Raw genomic sequence first — 19,435 nt, 5'->3', positions numbered from 1 at the left:
AAGTCATATATTTAATCTGGCTTAATTCTCACTCATCTCATGAGAAAACCAATTCAACTGTCCTCAAAAAAATAAGAAAACACATATGGTGAGGAATAAAGATTATTTAAAAAAAAAAAAATTCCAACCAAGTTTTTGCCGAACAAAGTTAATAAAATGTCTAATCCTTCCACGTGGCAAAGTTGCAAAAGTTTAATACCCAAAATTTAATAATTCTTAAACTTATATAAAAGCTTAGAACACCAACCAACCCCAACAAAATGAAGCTTAGAACACCGATTGGCACCAACCAATAAAAGTCGGCTCGGACCAGTAAAGCGAATATATATAGAACCTACACGTCTTCGATTACCAACATAAAGTTTTACTTTCTATCATTTCTTTCGAGTGCATATAAGTGGACAGAATCTATAGCTCTCTAAAGTCTGGATCAAAACCTGCTCAGCTTTCATAGAATTTTTTAGTACCCTTCGAGCTGACGTAGATTTCTTGCACTGCGCTGTGTCGCGGAGTTTTTTCTCGCATTCTTTTAAATATTTCAGAATGATGCAGACAGATCCCATGGCAGAACCGGCGATTGATTCCCAGCAGCAACAACATCAAGAACAATTGATGATGCCCCTTCCTCCCGAAGCTAGGTTTTGGCCCCAGCAACCGCAACACCAACCTCAGGTTATGGTGCAGCAATCCTCGCAACAAGTGAACTCCACAGACGAGATTAGGACCCTCTGGATCGGGGGTTTGCAGCATTGGATGGATGAGAATTATCTGCAGGAATGTTTTGCTTCTACCCAGGACCTTCTCTCTCTTAAGATCATTCGCAATAAGCAGACTGGACTTTCAGAGGGTTATGGCTTCTTGGATTTTGTAACCAATGCAGCAGCCCACATGGTTCTCCAAAATTACAATGGTGTACAGATGCCCAGGGCTGAACAATTTTACAAGCTAAATTGGGCAACAAAAACGGGTAGAGAAAATCGTTCTGAAGATTTTACTATATTCGTGGGAGATTTGGCATCTGATGCAACAGATGAGCTGCTGCGAGAGACCTTCAGAGCCATATACCCATCTGTAAAAGGAGCAAAAGTTATTACTGATAAGGTTACAGGCCGTTCAAAAGGATATGGGTTTGTAACATTTGGGGATGGGAATGAGCAGGCTAGGGCTATAACAGAAATGAACGGAATATTTTGTTCCTCCAGACCTATGCGAATAGCTCCTGCCATAACAAAGCAGACTACTGTTTATCAACAAACCTATCCTCCTCAAGTGGTCGAGTTGGACTCAGAGAATGATCCAAACAATACTACCATGTTTGCTGGTGGCTTAGATCCCAATGTGACAGTGGAAATGCTGATGGAGACATTTGGCCAGTATGGTGAGCTTGTGCATGCAAAAATACCTTTCGGCAAGCGGTGTGGATTTGTCCAGTTTAGCAACAGGGCATCTGCAGAGTTAGCATTGCAAATGTTGCATGGTACAGTTCTTGGTCAGAGACCAATTCGGCTTTCTTGGGGAAGAAAGAAACAAGTGCAGCGTGCAGGGCCTTTTCAAACACAGCAACCAGATCCAAATCAATGGAATGGGGCATATAATGGTGATGGACAAGGATACAATGTTGGTTATGTTTATGTCAGACAGCCTCAACAAGCAGATCCAAATCCATGGAGTGGGATTTATTATGGTGGTATTCAAGGATCCAATGCTGATTATAGTTATGCCACACAACCATATGATGGTGGTTATGCTTATGCCACACAACCTCATTAATATCGCTCCAAATGCAAACTATCAGCAGCATCCACAGTAAATTTGTTTCAGTTACAGCAGCCACAGTAAATTAGTTTCAGTTACAGCAGCCACAGTAAATTAGTAAATTAGTCATAGATTTTTTGGTTACTGTTTTAATTTTTCAATCTGCTATTTCTAAATAATAAATTTAATATTTTAAATTATTAACAAAATATTTGTTCATGGTATATGGTTCGAATTTTTGTACTTCTATATGGTTATTGAATTTCAATTTTTTAATTTTTTTTTTTTTTTATTTTGGATATATATTCTTGTTATGGAGAAAAATACTTAATAAAGGATATTTGTATTTTAAATGGGTGAAGTTGAAAGGTATTTGTATTGTAAATAGGTATAGTCAGAAGTTCTCTACAATAGGTTAAATCTATTAAGATTAAACAATTTTACTATTTTTGCAAGTTTTTGAATTAAAATAAATCAGCTAAAAACAGTAACTTGGTAGAGATTGATATTAACCTTTATAAATAAGATTTTATAAAACTTCATATCACCCTTCTTAGGAATAACAATGCACTCCACTCACTAAATTCTTAAACAATTTTACTATTTTTGTAAGTTTTTGAATTAAAATAAATCAGCTAAAGGCAGTAACTTGGTAGAGATTGATATTAACCCTTATAAATAAGATTTTATAAAACTTCATATCACCCTTTTTAGGAATAACAATGCACTCCACTTACTAAATTTTCTAGGGCATCATAGTTGCAAAATTTTCATATGTATTATTATTTTTTAGAGGTAGTTGAATTCTCCATTTAATGTATATAAAATTTCATTATTTAACACTTTGAAACCATGCTTAAACTTCTTGCCTCACTCATTCAACGTGGATATGTCAACATCACTCAAGTTGGAATCACAAATATTGGGAGGTGATTACAAACAAAATAAAAATAATATTTTATAAAATTTCATAACTCCCTTTTTAGGAATAACAATGCACTACACTCACTAAATTTTCTAGAGCATCATACTCACACAATTTTTATATATATTATTACTTTTTAAAAACATAAATTAATACTAATTTATAAAATTTTATTTTAAAAATTGTTAAATTTTTTAATATATATATATATATAATTTCATTATTTAACACTTTAAAACCATGATTAAACTTCTTGTCTCACTTTCATTATTTAACACTTTAAAACCGTGCTTAAACATGTTGAGTAACCAGTATTTTTCTTTCTTTATATATATATATATGAGATGTTACTCAACGTATATATTATTTCATTTAAACCAAATTTAGTTTTTTTCTTTTGTTGTTTTTTAAGTCACTTACACATTTCTTGATTTGGAGCATAATATCAATATTATTTTTAGATGCAATGTGTTAATTCAATTATCAGTAGTGAAGGAAATAAATTATAAACTAAACTAGTGCAACCATATAAATTAAATGGTTGGTAAATGTCAATAGACATCATCAATACATAAAGTCTAATGAGTCAATATAAGTATTGAAGATCCATTTGGGTATGTTACACTGTAAAAGCAAATTTGATTATGTCATAAACTGTTGGAAATAATACTGAGAGGGGGGGTGAATCAGTATTATTAGATCAATAAAACTTTTCAATTTCATGCTCAGAAACATATACGCTACTTTGGTTAAGTGAACCCGCGTGTACACGCTACTGTGTCTAAAGCAACTAGCGTATATCCAGAGATCTTATAATTCAGTTATCTTAATCTTCAGTAGATGCATCAGAACATTATTAAGCATATTAACAGTAAACAGGTGCAGTATAACATAACAGAACATCACACAAGAGCCACACACATGAACACCATGATATAAGGTGGAAACCCAATGTGGGTGAAAACCACCTGCTGCAAGTCATCTCAATCTTCTTCTTAATAAGAAAATCCTTTTACAATATTTGTACTGGTGCAGTCTTATACCAGTACGGGAGCTACAACCCCCTTTGCTCTTGTACTAGCCGATCCATTTACTAGTACGCAGGCTGCTACCTGCTACAATGCTCCAAAGATCTCCCTTAGCTTTTGTACTAGCTTAGATACTAGTACGTAGGTGCTTGCCTACAATCTTCTCACCTCCAGGTACCACGTTTCATCAATTTTCATACTGGATACACTGAAGCACAACCCATAATCTGAAAGGCCACGTTTCATCCAATTTTCATACTGGACCCATAACTATCATTGAAGATAAAAACAATCATCAAACTCTGAATCACTGAAACCCTGTTAACAACAGTCACCAGAACACAGAGCAGACACAGAACTCTGTAATAACCATCAGATCCATCTGCAACTTCAAATATTAATATTTACAATGTATACGCTACTTCGATGAATCAAACCCGCGTGTATACGCGCTTTTATCAAAGCCAACTCGCGTACAGATCTAAAAATAATTTCTCATAACTTGCAGCTGTACCAGACATCAGTCATACTCACAACACGTATAGAACAATACATGCGTCAGTATGTAGATCTAGAATAAGCATCATAAAGATAGTTCATTTCAACCATTTGATCCCGATCTCTCCTTAGATCTTGCTCTCCATCAACCTATGAGATCTCTCCTTAGCTCAGATCAAGCAATGCATCATCAACCCATAACCCTGCATACTGGATCTAATGCTTCATCAGATATTCAAGACATTTCAGATGCACTTGCCTAATGATTTCCTTTTCCTTATATAGCCTTAGGCCTTGTTCAATACCAAGAGCCAAAACCATAGAAATCCAATACCATCAACTTCAAAACTAGGGATCGACACGCCCGTCGAGACACAATGGTCCGAAACCATAGGCACAACTTCCAAGGACTAACCGCCATGGACCAAAGGTACTTTTCCACATACACGCGCTTTTGCTGAAGCCAACCAGCGTGTACACGCGACTTGGGCTTAACGAACCTGCATGTATGAACTTTCTCTTCTTCTTATAGTCTGATCATCAATTCCTTGCTGCTGACCTTCTGTACTATGATTTGTCATCAGTGAGGTTTGCCATCAAGGACAACACTTATCTCATAATGCCAACAATCTCCCCCTTTGGACTTGATGGCAAAGCTAATTTGTCACACTTAGAACTATCATCTGATTCCTTTGAGCTGTCCTCCATCAGTCACATCTGATATCTCGTCTGAAGATTCATCCAGTTATACATAAGTGAGATATTCTTCTATGAGAGGGTTGCCATCAAGTACAACACATGCATCATAATGCCAACAATCTCCCCCTTTGGACTTGATGGCAACAACACCAAATCACTCTCCCCCTTTGACATCAAGGGCAAAGGGTGGACCAATATATTCTCTTCCATTGCTGAATCATTCCACTGTCCATACTCCCCCTGAGTACCTGCTGAAATCTCTGAATAATCTCCCCCTTTGTATATGCCAAGGTGTACCAATCTGTCCATGCTCCCTTTGAGTACATGCTGAATCTCTGTACCGCTGAAGTGTGTTGTTCATGCTCTTCCTGACTGTAGGAAAGATCTGCAAAAGATGTTCTTCAAGAAGAACATGACTCTATACATCATAAAGGACCTTCCTATCACCAAAGACTCATACATACATCCATTCCCAACCATGTGGGGACATACTAGAATTGACTCATCCACCCAACCAAGTGGGGATACATCAAAAGTTTACACATGATAAGGCAAGAGCATTACATTTTCATCCCAGGCATAGTGGGAAAACCAACATAGGCCGTTACATGACCTTGACACCACAAAAGAGATATATGACATAGAGACGAAAGAACTAGACCAAGACTTATGAAAGTCACCAGCAGCATCTGAGAAACATCTTTTTAGATCAGCAACCAGGATTTCTTTCTGAGCTCCTTCTCCTGGACCCAACAACCAAAACATCTGAATGCCAACAATGCTTTATGAGACTTTTAAGCTGCTCCCCCTGAACCTGTGCCTGCTGCATCCCCTGAAACTGTGCCTGAAGAATTCTGACATACCCATTGCTGTTCAGAACTCCAGAGATTGCCCTTGCTGTTCAGAACTTCATATACGCGTTTTCTCCTGCATGAAACTGCGTATGTACGCGGATATACTTTCTGCAACAAGCGTCCGACATACACGCGACTTCCTTTTTCGTAACCTGCGTATATACGCGGATAGCCCTTCCGTAACCTGCGTATACCAACTTTTCTGTAGAATAAACAAACTTCAACAGCAGGATGAAGCATCAACTACTCCCAGCTTTTGTCTGAGATATTCAAAAGTTTCCCTGGGCAGTGGTTTTGTGAGAATATCAGCAACTTGTTCCTTAGAAGGAACATACTCCAACTTGACCTTCTGCTCAAGCATTTGTTCCCGAAGAAAATGGTACTTGATTGGTATGTGCTTGGTCTTTGAGTGCATGACTGGATTCTTTGAAATGCTGATTGCACTTGTATTATCACATAAGATAGAGACGGGTGGAGTGCAAGTGATTTGAAAGTCCTGCAAGGTCTGCATCATCCAAAGAAGTTGTGTGCAACAAGATGCTGCAGCCACATATTCTGCTTCAGCTGTAGATAAGGCAATCGAACTCTGTTTCTTGCTGAACCAAGATACTAATCTGGAACCCATGAAGAAAGCACCACCACTTGTGCTTTTCCTATCATCCACACTTCCAGCCCAATCTGCATCATTCAGATCAGCAACCAATTTCGCCTTTGTTCCACTTGAAACCAACAACAAATGTGAACTACAACCAAAAGCTTTAAGATAATGCCAACAATGCATCATTGGAAGATTATCTGCTCCTCCTGAATCTGTGCCAGATGATCTCCATATCAGACTTTTTGCAACCAACATCTGTCCCTGCTGATTTCCTTCAAAACTCCATATACGCGTATTTATACACATAAACAAGCGTATATACGCGGATATTCCTTACGTAACACGCGTATACCATATACGCGACTATCCTCTTGTAAAACGGCGTATGCACGCGAATATTCTTTAAACAGCACGCGTACACAAATTTCCATATCAACAACCTGTAAATGTCCTGCAGCAAGCTATGTCTGAACATAGATGTCAACTCCTCCTTTTAAACATCATCATGAAATCATTCACATTACATGTGAAACCACCATAGCCATTACATCAACGTCAAGATCTACAAGCTCCAAGTATCATTTCTTGGGAACATCTGCATCAATCATCATATGTAAGTATCAACCTATCATCATATAGATAAGAACTCATCACCATGTCTCCAATAAAGCAACTTTGAGTAGTCATCCATGTGTCAGCACTATGTATCTTGAGCTCAAGCTCATTTGACAAAACTTCTTGATATCATCAACAGCAACAATCCTTATCCACATGAGTGCCTGCATCATAACTGTATGATCTTTATGCATATGACAACAGCAGTATATAAGTGACTCATCATCAAGTGAGGAAGATGTGTATTCAAGCTTTGTACTTCTCCTTGTTCTTATGAAGATCACCATGTAAGCACCATACATGCATCATCAAAGAATCAACCATAAATCTGATCTGAACATCTTCTATGTAACTTCAAGAATCATATGAGAGTTTATCATAGACAACTCACAACATCATATCATAGCAAGATATATCATTTATCCATATAAGAATCATCACCAAGGATTATTAACCATAATGCCAACAATGAATTACTAAAGGCATATGCTCCCCCTCAACCAGTGCCATTTGTTAGATCTGATCATGCATATATCAGCAGAAAGCATCAAAACATCTTCATCCTCAAGTTAGGATCAAAACACTTCCAGACATCATACAAGTAACAAAACATTTCCACACATCCTCAGCAGACTGTAGCTATTAACCAAAATAATGGACTGAATCATATCAGATCCCTTTTCTGAGCCTGTCCCCACTGCTTTTCTTCAGACTGACATATACGCGACTTTGTAGTGTCGAACTCGCGTATATACGCGACTTCCCTTTAAGGAACTTGCGTATGAGATTTAGGACACTGAAGGTTTACACTTTCAGCTCCCCCTGAGTCTGATATGTCTGTGCTGTGTTGTGTCTTAGTACATTGTGCTGACTGTACTTCCTTCTTCCTCCATATCTTCAAGTGTGATGAGGTTTTCTCCTTTCGGTGTGATGTCCATCCTTTGTTCCTGCATTCCTTTGCTATATGTCCAAGCTTGTTACATGCATAACATCTAACATGTTTCATGTTCCTTCTGTAGCAATCAGCAGCTTTGTGACCATACATATTGCAAGCAAAGCAATATCCATTAAAGTACCTTGATTGAGATGACCTGTCCGCATAATAGTCTTGAACTCTTCTTCTTCTACATCTAGCTGCAACATGTCCAAGATTATGACATACATAACATTCAATATTATTCATAGGAGGAGTAAAAGATTTTCTTTGAAGACTTTCTTTCCTTGGTTGATGATGAGATTGACCTTTCATCTCCTTGTTGATCATTTTGGATTTCTCTTTAGAGTTCCTTGCCTCACCTTGTGAACTAGATTCACCTTCAACAGATTCATGGAAACCAAGACCAGTCTTTATAGCAGGGGACCTTTGACTACTAAGAATATCATCCAAGACTTTAGAACTATCTTGAAATCGTAAAAGCTTATCCTTTTCTTCTATTTTACCTTTCAAGATATTTACCTCAACTTGAAGTTGTTCCTCCTTTTCTAGACATTGCTTCTTCATGTCTTCTCCATCTTTCCTTCCTTCTTCCAACTGATGCCTTAGTTTGAGAATCTCCTTTTCTTGTTCTTCATTCAGATCCTGCTGCATTTGACGAACTCGGAAGGCACATTCTAGTTGAGATTTTAAGCTGGTGACTTCGTTTTCTTGTTTTGCAATAGCTTGGAGTAGATCTGTATTCTGCTTCTTTGATTCTTCAAGATCTCCTTTTAGTGAGGGGATTGTAGCTTCAAGATTTTCATAGTAGCTGGATCTATCTTTGAGTTTCTTGATGGTTGTGCTTCTTTCGTTGACTTCTTTTCTTAATGATGTCACTTCATGCTGCAATTTTTGACATTGGTCTTCCTTGTCCTTGAGTAGCTTTCTTACCTTGTTTCCTTCTTCTATTTGGGCCCTTAGTTTGGTAACTTCTTCTTTGAAAGTACATTCCCTTTTGTTCAATAGATCTTGTTGATCTTTAACTTTGTCTGCAAGCCTTCTAAACACTGCCTCTATTTGACACTTTTCTTGCTCACCCATAAAAGCATGTTCAGTAGTTTCACTATCACTTCCATCACTTTCACAAGGAAATATAGCAGGAACATCAGAGGATAACACATTCATACCTGATAATGATTCTGAATCTGATTCTGAATCTGAAGAGCTTCTTATACCTAATCCCCAATCGACTCTCCCACTGTCATAGTCCTTCTGAGATGTCTTCTTCTTCTTATGAGCTTTCTTCTTAAGCTTCTTTCCCATTGTTCCAGGAATCTCCTTCAAGCGATCAAGCTTCTACCAAAGGACCTGCTCTGATACCAATTGTTGGAAATAATACTGAGAGGGGGGGTGAATCAGTATTATTAGATCAATAAAACTTTTCAATTTCATGCTCAGAAACATATACGCTACTTTGGTTAAGTGAACCCGCGTGTACACGCTACTGTGTCTAAAGCAACTAGCGTATATCCAGAGATCTTATAATTCAGTTATCTTAATCTTCAGTAGATGCATCAGAACATTATTAAGCATATTAACAGTAAACAGGTGCAGTATAACATAACAGAACATCACACAAGAGCCACACACATGAACACCATGATATAAGGTGGAAACCCAATGTGGGTGAAAACCACCTGCTGCAAGTCATCTCAATCTTCTTCTTAATAAGAAAATCCTTTTACAATATTTGTACTGGTGCAGTCTTATACCAGTATGGGAGCTACAACCCCCTTTGCTCTTGTACTAGCCGATCCATTTACTAGTACGCAGGCTGCTACCTGCTACAATGCTCCAAAGATCTCCCTTAGCTTTTGTACTAGCTTAGATACTAGTACGTAGGTGCTTGCCTACAATCTTCTCACCTCCAGGTACCACGTTTCATCAATTTTCATACTGGATACACTGAAGCACAACCCATAATCTGAAAGGCCACGTTTCATCCAATTTTCATACTGGACCCATAACTATCATTGAAGATAAAAACAATCATCAAACTCTGAATCACTGAAACCCTGTTAACAACAGTCACCAGAACACAGAGCAGACACAGAACTCTGTAATAACCATCAGATCCATCTGCAACTTCAAATATTAAGATTTACAATGTATACGCTACTTCGATGAATCAAACCCGCGTGTATACGCGCTTTTATCAAAGCCAACCCGCGTACAGATCTAAAAATAATTTCTCATAACTTGCAGCTGTACCAGACATCAGTCATACTCACAACACTTATAGAACAATACATGCGTCAGTATGTAGATCTAGAATAAGCATCATAAAGATAGTTCATTTCAACCATTTGATCCCGATCTCTCCTTAGATCTTGCTCTCCATCAACCTATGAGATCTCTCCTTAGCTCAGATCAAGCAATGCATCATCAACCCATAACCCTGCATACTGGATCTAATGCTTCATCAGATATTCAAGACATTTCAGATGCACTTGCCTAATGATTTCCTTTTCCTTATATAGCCTTAGGCCTTGTTCAATACCAAGAGCCAAAACCATAGAAATCCAATACCATCAACTTCAAAACTAGGGATCGACACGCCCGTCGAGACACAATGGTCCGAAACCATAGGCACAACTTCCAAGGACTAACCGCCATGGACCAAAGGTACTTTTCCACATACACGCGCTTTTGCTGAAGCCAACCAGCGTGTACACGCGACTTGGGCTTAACGAACCTGCGTGTATGAACTTTCTCTTCTTCTTATAGTCTGATCATCAATTCCTTGCTGCTGACCTTCTGTACTATGATTTGTCATCAGTGAGGTTTGCCATCAAGGACAACACTTATCTCATAATGCCAACATAAACCCTTCAAGAACTTGTCACAAGATTCTCCTCATTTCGGGCTTCAAAATAAGAAAAAGGGTGTTCCTTCGAAGACAAGTCGACTTATTTGATGGACAAAACACTATATATAGGCAGCTTGGCTTTCATTTGGATTAAATTTTGGTCAAGGCAATCTGAGTGAGAAAAAGTGTGAAGAACACAAAGGAGAAGTATTATTATCAAGCAAAGGAGGAAGATAACCTAGTTCATTTGGATTTGTTTTAGGGCTAAACCCTTCAACATGTGTGAGATTATAGTATTGTCTATTGCAGAAAGGGCCAAAGTACTACAATCATCTTAAGAAGGATAGTTTCCATCAAGCGAAGAAGGTTGAAGGTCAAAGTTTCTCAAGGAATGAATCTAGGGTTTCTAAAGAAGGGCCGAAAAGTGCATATCTGAGCCAAGGAGCGAAATATGAAGTCTAGGCAAGGGAAGTGGGAGGAGGAAGAAGTTTGAATATCATTATCTCAAGGAAGAAGTTAAACAAGGGAGTCTTGTGACTTGGTCTTGGAGAGGTAAATAGGTCAAGAGTCTTGATCGCCTATATTTTGTGCCTCTTGTCTCTTTATTGTTTATGCATTAGTAGTTGTTTGATGAAGAAGAACACTATAATAATTAAGTGAATGTCCTAATCTAAAGTAGTAAAAAACATTCACAATTAGTTATCATACGATGGGTTGCAAGTGGTCACAAATATGATAAAAAACTATTTATGTGGGTTTGCTTGTATAGTTGAGTTAAAGATGATATATATGTGTGTGTGTGTGTGTGTTATATATGTGTGTGTGTGTGTGTGTTTCATGCAATATTTGAAAAGAGATATGCATTTACTAGATTTGTTCACTATTATATATGTGTGTGTGCGTGTTGGATTATGAAAGATATTGTATTATGATTTTCATAGTTGATGTAATTGGGAAACATGGTGAGTTGCATATCCATTGATTGCATCTACAAGCATGCACACAATTGAATGTTTGGATGTAAGAACAAAATTCTTTGTGAATCTACAAGGTTCATTGATATATCAATTTGTATATCTACATGATATATCACAAGATATAGGGTTGTAGAAAAGTTGTACATTTGCCTATATATTTGTTTGTGCAATTGGAAATTTAAAACCCTTTGCCATGCAAAAATATCAAAAGAATTGTTGTAGGAGAAATATGGAATTTTTTTTAAATTTTCCTTCTTAAAATACATGTCAATCTAAGGGAAATGCACTAATGTTGAATTTTGTATTATGAGATGATGGATATGTAAGTTATTGAGTAATGCATTACTTAAGATTAGATATGCTTTCCTTAAGGAGAAAATGTTCGCTCAAAATGGAAATTATGTGTTTTTTATATGAAAATAGGCCATTAAGGAAAATACATACGCTAGAGTGAACAATGTAAGTCTTGTGTTAGGATTTTCATGATAACTTCTTGAAATCATAATGATAGTTAAAGTTCATATATTTAGATGAACTATAAACATTAGCATGTTATCCCTATGAAATTTCATAAAAACAAGACATTGTAGAAAATGTGTGTCCTGTTAGGGAAAATGTACACCCGCAAGTGAATGCATGTAATGATTTTTGTACTTGTTAGGGGAGGATATGCACACGTTGCTAAGGATAAATGCATACCTTCACTATAGAAATGCATGCCCTTGACACAATGTGCTAACCTATAATGATGTAAGCCCTAACTGATTCTTCCATCGCCATATGAATGGCCTTCATGGGAAGAAGATTGAAAATAAACGACAATCCATTATGAGATGATGATGTTGATATGTGTTAAATTATGGTATGTTCTATGCTTAGATCAGTTTACTTCTTTTCTTCTTCTTAGCCATAGATTAGCAATCACATATAAATTAAGTAAAGTGAATATAGAACATCAAATGATCAACAGAAAACAAGCCAAGACAAGAGACACAAGATGTAGTGGCTAGCCAGGGACAAACCCCAATGCGAGGAAACCCTTTGAGCAAATCTTCTTTTATCTTCAATAGTTCAGCAAAGAGAAATAGTACAAAATCAGAATTCTGTAAATTTATATCAATAGCAGCAAACCCTAGATCAGAAAAGTCAAACTTGGTCAAACGAGTTGAAATTGACCTCCAATATGCTTGGTCAATTTCCGGTCAACTAGCCCTCGAATAGCCTTAAGAAAAAACCCTTGAACAGCGCCAAAAACACAGTCAAACTACTACCCAAAACTAGGGCAGTCAACGCTAGTCAAACCAAAGGTCAGATTGCCTTGGTTTCTGTGCCAAAATCTGCGGCCTGCTTAGGAGAGGCAGCCACACCAAAACCGCACCCTTGATGAGTCAATGCTTGGTCAACGCAGGTTAAAGATGCCCTTTGTTGCCTCGGTCAACACAGTCAACAATTTATGCGTCCTCTTTCAGCCTACGTCTTCTTGCTTCCCACATGTGAGAGATCCTCTTCCTTGTGTATACCCAATCAAATAAGGAGAGAGACAAGAATGAAAGATGATGAGATGATTTGAAATGAATCAATCTCACTTGTATTTATATGATTTGTGCCACACATTTAGTTATTGGCCGACCTTGACAATTTGTCAAGTAATTACAAATAAATTCATATCTCCATAAATACTTGTCAGAATCGGATGATCTATCCCACACCTCTCAACAAGAGAAATCTAGGAAAAATATCAGCTGCCATAAATAAGGTGACCCACCTGCAGTTTGGCCCTAGTTTCCAATTTTAATACTCCCTCTCAACTAGGGAGAACTCCATCTGCAATCCGTCTGATCGTCGTTACTATCCCAGCCATCAAATGCACTGCCCTGCACTGCTTGGCCCTACTCTGCTCTGCTTGAACTATGAAGAAGAAGAAATGATCGAGGATGTATCATAGCATCCTCCACTGACCCGAAGTCAGTCTCATAGTGTGTCATACCACTCTCACTGATCCCAGATCAATGGAGGTCATCCTAGCATAGGGAGTACGGTAGATACAATGATGCGTCCATCGATAGTACTACTAATGGTCCCTAACCCCATTTCCCTACTCATTGATCAGATGAGAGGTACTTCCCATGAGTCTCAGACTGCATGGGTAGGATGACTCGACAAGAGAACTAATCATCCTGTCCACAAGATAACGAATCATCCTGTCCACAAGAGAATGAATCATCCTATCCAACAGTCGCCACAGGTGATCTGGATTTAAACAGGAACATAATAAAATACAGAGATAACCATAAAGACAAATATGCAGCGGCAATAATACTTCATTTCATTACTGTAAAATACCGAAATATGCTTACAAATAGAAATGGAAATAACCCAGCTAGGGCGATGGTAGCTTATCTCTGAGAAGAGATGTGTCAGCTACATGCCTCTGAACTGTTCTCCAAAAACTGTGTTACACTCGGTGCAAGCAAAGGAATGGAGGAATGTTGTGCTTCAAAGCATTGTTTCCCGTAGCCTTGTTACTGGTGTAAGGACCATGTCGAAGTGGTCTGAGTTTCTGATGGGTTCTGGTAAGGTGCTCCCTCTGCAAATGTAACCAAACTTTGTCGCCCACCTGAAACTTGTGTGGTACCCCTCTGGGTAAGGAGAAGTTGTTCCTGTGTTCTGTCACGACTGTATCCCTCTATTGTTGTTGTTGTGTGGAGGAACCCTTCACGGGGGTCATGGATGTAGCAACAATCTTCCCCTTACTTTGGGAGCGAACCAGACAGAAAATAAATTTCCTAGTCTGTGAGATGAGCTTGCTGCCTTTCTTAGCAGTGATCAAAGAGGTGGCGGTAGGTGGGGCTACCTCCGGCATCCTGTATAATGAATTATCCAAAGAAATGATGACAGCGCGAGGCCTTGACTCATACACAACATGTCGCCTCCACAAGTATGGCTAGCCTAATAGTACATCACAAACATCCAGAGGTGTAACATCACACAATACCTCGTCTGTGAATGGCTTGATGTTGTAGGGAAGGTGGCACTGCTGGCGAGCTTTGAGATATCGTCCTACGTGAAGCCAACCGATACTGTACAGCTGTGCGTGTGGTGTAGTTGGTAGGCCCAACCGCTTCACGACCTCTACTAAAATGAGGTTCTTTTGGCTGCCACTGTCGACAATGAATTACAGCGGCGAACCCTTCACCCACATCTGTGAGTGGAAAAGACGTTCCCCCTCCTCTGGATCTTCGGGCTCATTTTTCTGGATCTTGGCAGTAGCAATAGTGGCATTGGGATCCGCATCCATGATCTGCTTCCCTTTGTCATTCCCCTTGTCGGGTTTTGACTCAGAGTCAGAACATGCATCTGATTCGAAAGCCTTCAACTCGGCCACCAGCGACTGCTTGGTCCAACACTCACTTGTGTTATGAGTGGGACTCTTGTGGAACTCACACCACTTTCCTGTGTCCTTCTTCGGCTTCGTGGTGTTGTTCTTTTCTTGCGGCTTCGACGGGTTGTCTTGGGTCACCCCGCCTTGGCTTTGTCCTTTGGGCTTTAGATTTGCAGATCCAAGTCTCACTTCTTCTGTTTGAACTTTTGCTCGATTTTAACAGCGTATCGGTATGTTGTGCCGACTGAGGAGATGTTCAAGAACTCCATCTCTTCCTGGATGTATCTGTGTAGTCAGCCGCGGTATTTGACTACCAGATGCAGCTCATAATCTTTGATACCCAATTGTGTGCAAAGGGTATGAAAAATGTTTGTGAACTCTGACACATCTTGGTCTTGTCCCTGCCGCAGTGTGGTCCATTTGATGTATTTGTCCTCATAGCTTTTGACAGGGTAGTACTGCTCCTTGATGGCATCCCGGAAGTCATTCCAAGTGGGTGCGGCTGAAAAAAGTGAGCATGTACTTTCATCCTTATGTTCGCAGTAGGTTTCCCACCAGTCCTTGACGTGGGGGGCTGCTTTGAGAAGAGCAAAAACAATCTTTTCCCGACTTGAAAATTCATGAACAGAAAAATACCCATCGATCAGATTTAACCATTTATCTACGACATCTGTGTCTATTTGACCCTCGAAGATGGGGATTTCAAAATTAACTTGTACCTTAAATGGTGTGCCATTTCCAGAGTAGCTGTTGGAAGCCAATGCGTCGCCTCTAGGTAGCAGCTGAAGGATTTGGGCAAAGTTGTCCATCATCGTGTTCCTTTGTCGCTCGAGGGCTTCTTCGAGCAAGATTTTGATAGGATCTCCTGCCCCCTCGTTTTTCTTCTCATCCGCCATGGGAGGTCGTCGAGATTTGCGAGGCTGGTCTTGCAAAGGTTCGACCAGTTCCAGACCTAACTCCTTATATCCCGACCTTGTTGGGGACATGCAAAGAAAAACAGACCGCTCTGATACCACTGATCCAGATTTAAACAGGAACGCAATAAAATACAGAGATAACCATAAAGACAAATATGCAGCGGAAATAATACTTCATTTTATTACTGTAAAATACTGAAATATGCTTACAAATAGAAATGGAAATAACCTAGCTAGGGCGATGGTAGCTTATCTCTGAGAAGAGATGTGTCGGATACATGCCTCTAAACTGTTCTCCAAAAACTGTGTTACAATGAGGCTCGAGGGCCTATTTAGTGTTGAAAAATAATGGAAAACCCTTCACATTCCAAAACCTAACCCTAGAATATGAAATGCCAAATTGTAGGCCCCGTTTTTGGGTAAGTTGGTACATCAACTTCCCGGGGTCGCGAATTGGTTGTACTATCTCCGTTTGACGCGCATGATAGAGGATTTTGTCTTCCCATATCGAGATTTTTTGTCCATTCCCAAGAGTTTTGAAGATGTGGCTGCCCATTATTGGAGCGACTCTTTTGACTAGCTTCCATACTTGGGTGCTTTGTCTTATTGGGATGTTCCCATTCAGCGCATTCTCCTTGGAGCCATTTAGATATTTTTTTATGAGGGCTTTTTTCCACCAACTCTCGTTACCTGTTATGAGTCTCCAGACAATTTTCATTCCCAGGGCTACATTCATGAGCCTAGGCAGCCGAATGGACAAGCCTCCTTGTTCATATGGTAGCACTACTTGTTCCCACCTTACCAAACTAAAATTTTTGTTTTCCTGCTTCCCACCCTGCCAGAGGAAACTTCTTAAAATTAATTCCATATGCTTGTGGGCACTTGCTGGTGCCATGATTAGTGCATATTGGTATATTGGTAATGCAGCAAGGAGAGCTTTAATTAATATCACCCTTCCAACCATATTTAACCACATCATTCCCTAGTTCTTTATCTTGTCTTGCATTTTCCCAATTTGTTTTGTCCATATTTCTGCCTTCATGATCTCTTTTGATATTGGTAATCCCACATAGAGAAAGTGATTCCAATTTTCCTATGCTGGGATTTCCATGATTTGCGAAATTCTTTGCATAGTTCGTGGTGGAATGTTCCACCCATAGATCCTGCATTTTGTATTGTTCAAAAGTCCACTTGACACCTGCATAAATGCATCCATTATTTTTTTGAATCTTCTCGCTATTATTGTTAATGCTCCTCCCATCAACAATGTATCATCTACAAACAAGGAGTGATTTATGGTCTTTATTCCTTTTGCTATTCTTATTCCTGTTATAGTTATTTCTTTCCTCTGTGTTTCCAATGCTCCACTAAGAGTTTCTGCCATTATTATATATAGAAATGGTGATAGAGGGCAGCCTTGCCTGAGGCCTCTTGTGCTTTGAAAAAATCACTGGGTCTTCCATTGATGGGGGGCTATCTAGTGGATATGCATTCTTGTATCACTTCTATTATTTCTTTTGAGAAGTCTAGTTTCTGAAGTACAAACAATAGATATGAGTGGCTTACTCTATCGAAAGCGTTTTCCATATCTAGTTTGATTATCATACCTTTTTCTTGCTTTAAGATACTAGAGTGGACAACTTGCTGAACTATGATGACATTGTCAATGATTTGTCTGTTTGGGACAAACCTTCCTTGGTTTTCTGAGATTATTAAGTGTAGCACTTTCTTTATTCTATTTGCCACAATTCTTGTTATTATCTTGTAGGAGGAATTGCACAGAGAAATGGACCGAAACCTATTGAAGGTGGATGGATTTGCTTCCTTTAGAACCAGAGCAAGATAGGAAGATCTTGTGTGGCCTTCCATTTTTTTTTAAACATTCTTTGTCATTCTTAAGAAATCCTTTCTGATTGTATACCAATGATTTCTGTAGAAGGCTATTGTGAATCTGTCTGGCCTGGGTGCTTTGTCCGGATGCAGGCTCCAAATGGCCTCCAGAATTTCTTCTTTTATAAGGTCCTTACACATGTCTTTGTTTTGTTCCTTTTTGATTTTCTTCTTTGTGTGCTGCAATATTTCTTCATATTCAGCTGTTTCCTCCATTACTGACAGTAAGTTTTTGAAGTGCTTGTGGGCTGTTCTTTTTTATTTCTTCCGCTCCTTTGATTTCTTGATTTTCCACTTGTACTTTTTCTATCTGGTTTCTAGCTCTTCTGATTTTCATACTTTTATGAAAAAAGGACGTATTCTTATCCCCTGCCTTGAGCCAAAGGATTTTAGATTTCAGTCTTGCCTCTTCCTCCTCTTTCCTGTTTTCCCTATATATCTCCCAGAAAATTTCTTTCTCTTTAAGGTAGTCTTGCTTGCTTTCTTCTTTACATTCTCTTTCAACCTGCATGCTGTCCATTTTCTGTTGTAGCTCTTTTTTCTTTTCTTTTTTTATTTTATTTCATTTAACCTTGCCCATTCCTTTAGCTTGGTTATTACACTTTTTAATTTTGTCTCCCATATGTATTGTGGTGAGCCTGATATTCTTGGTGCCCATGTTGCTTTAACTAATTCGCTGATTTTTGTGCTGTTGTCCCAGATTGAGCTATACCTGAATGGGAGTGGGCCTTGGTTTTCCATTTTGCCCATTGCTATTACAACCGGCTTATGATCAGAAGTTGTGGTGTGAATGATTTTGGATTTGATAGAGCTGTACAGTGCTACTATGTTGTCTTGAATCAGGATTCTGTCCAGTCTTTCTTTTATGTTACTTTTACCCACTCTCTTGTTATTCCAGGTATATTTTCCATTGTTTGGAGGAATGTCTAGAAGGCTATATTGTTCCATTATTTCTTCTAAAGAGTTCCTGGATGGATCCACTTGAAAGTTTCCTCCAAACTTTTCCTCTATACTTCTAACCAGATTTAAATCTCCTCCTAAAATTATTTTTCCAGCTTGTGTTTCTTGTAATACTTCCTTTATTGTTGCCCAACATTGTTCTTTCTCCTTATAGTGGTTGGGGGCATATATATTTATCACCCTGTGTTTCTCTTCTATGTTGGTCCTCCTAAGACCCGTTAAAATCTAGTGTTGCCCTGTTTTCCCCCCCATTATTTCCACCTTCCTTTTTTCCAGATTGTGCATATGCCTCCTGATGCTCTAGTTGCCTAGATTGCTTCCCCTTCATATTGCCTGAATTTTTTTTTAAGATTTTCCGATTCTTGGTTGTTTACTTTTGTCTCCTGGATCATAAGGATATTAGGGTTCTCTTTTGTCATAATATCTCTTATTGCATTTTCCTTAACAGGTGAGCCCATTCCTCTGCAGTTCCAAGACACTATTATCATTATTTACTTGTTGGGTGGTGCATGGCTCCTTTCCCCTTATGCTGGTTTTTCTCCATATTTCTTG

General features: G+C 38.7%; 1 pseudogene; it reads left to right on the top strand.

Annotated features, from left to right (window-relative positions):
• Nucleotides 1-642: 642 nt before the first annotated feature.
• On the top strand, nt 643-1,770 carry LOC149195827 (RNA-binding protein L pseudogene; annotated as a pseudogene).
• The last annotated feature ends 17,665 nt before the right edge of the window (nt 1,771-19,435 follow it).

Source organism: Pinus tabuliformis, chromosome 2_2, assembly GCF_031772625.1.
Source record: "Pinus tabuliformis cultivar Carrire ecotype Pingquan chromosome 2_2, CPIR1, whole genome shotgun sequence".
NCBI lineage: Eukaryota > Viridiplantae > Streptophyta > Pinopsida > Pinales > Pinaceae > Pinus > Pinus tabuliformis.
Note: the sequence above shows the minus strand (reverse complement) of the source record. Positions and strands in the feature narration are given on the sequence as shown.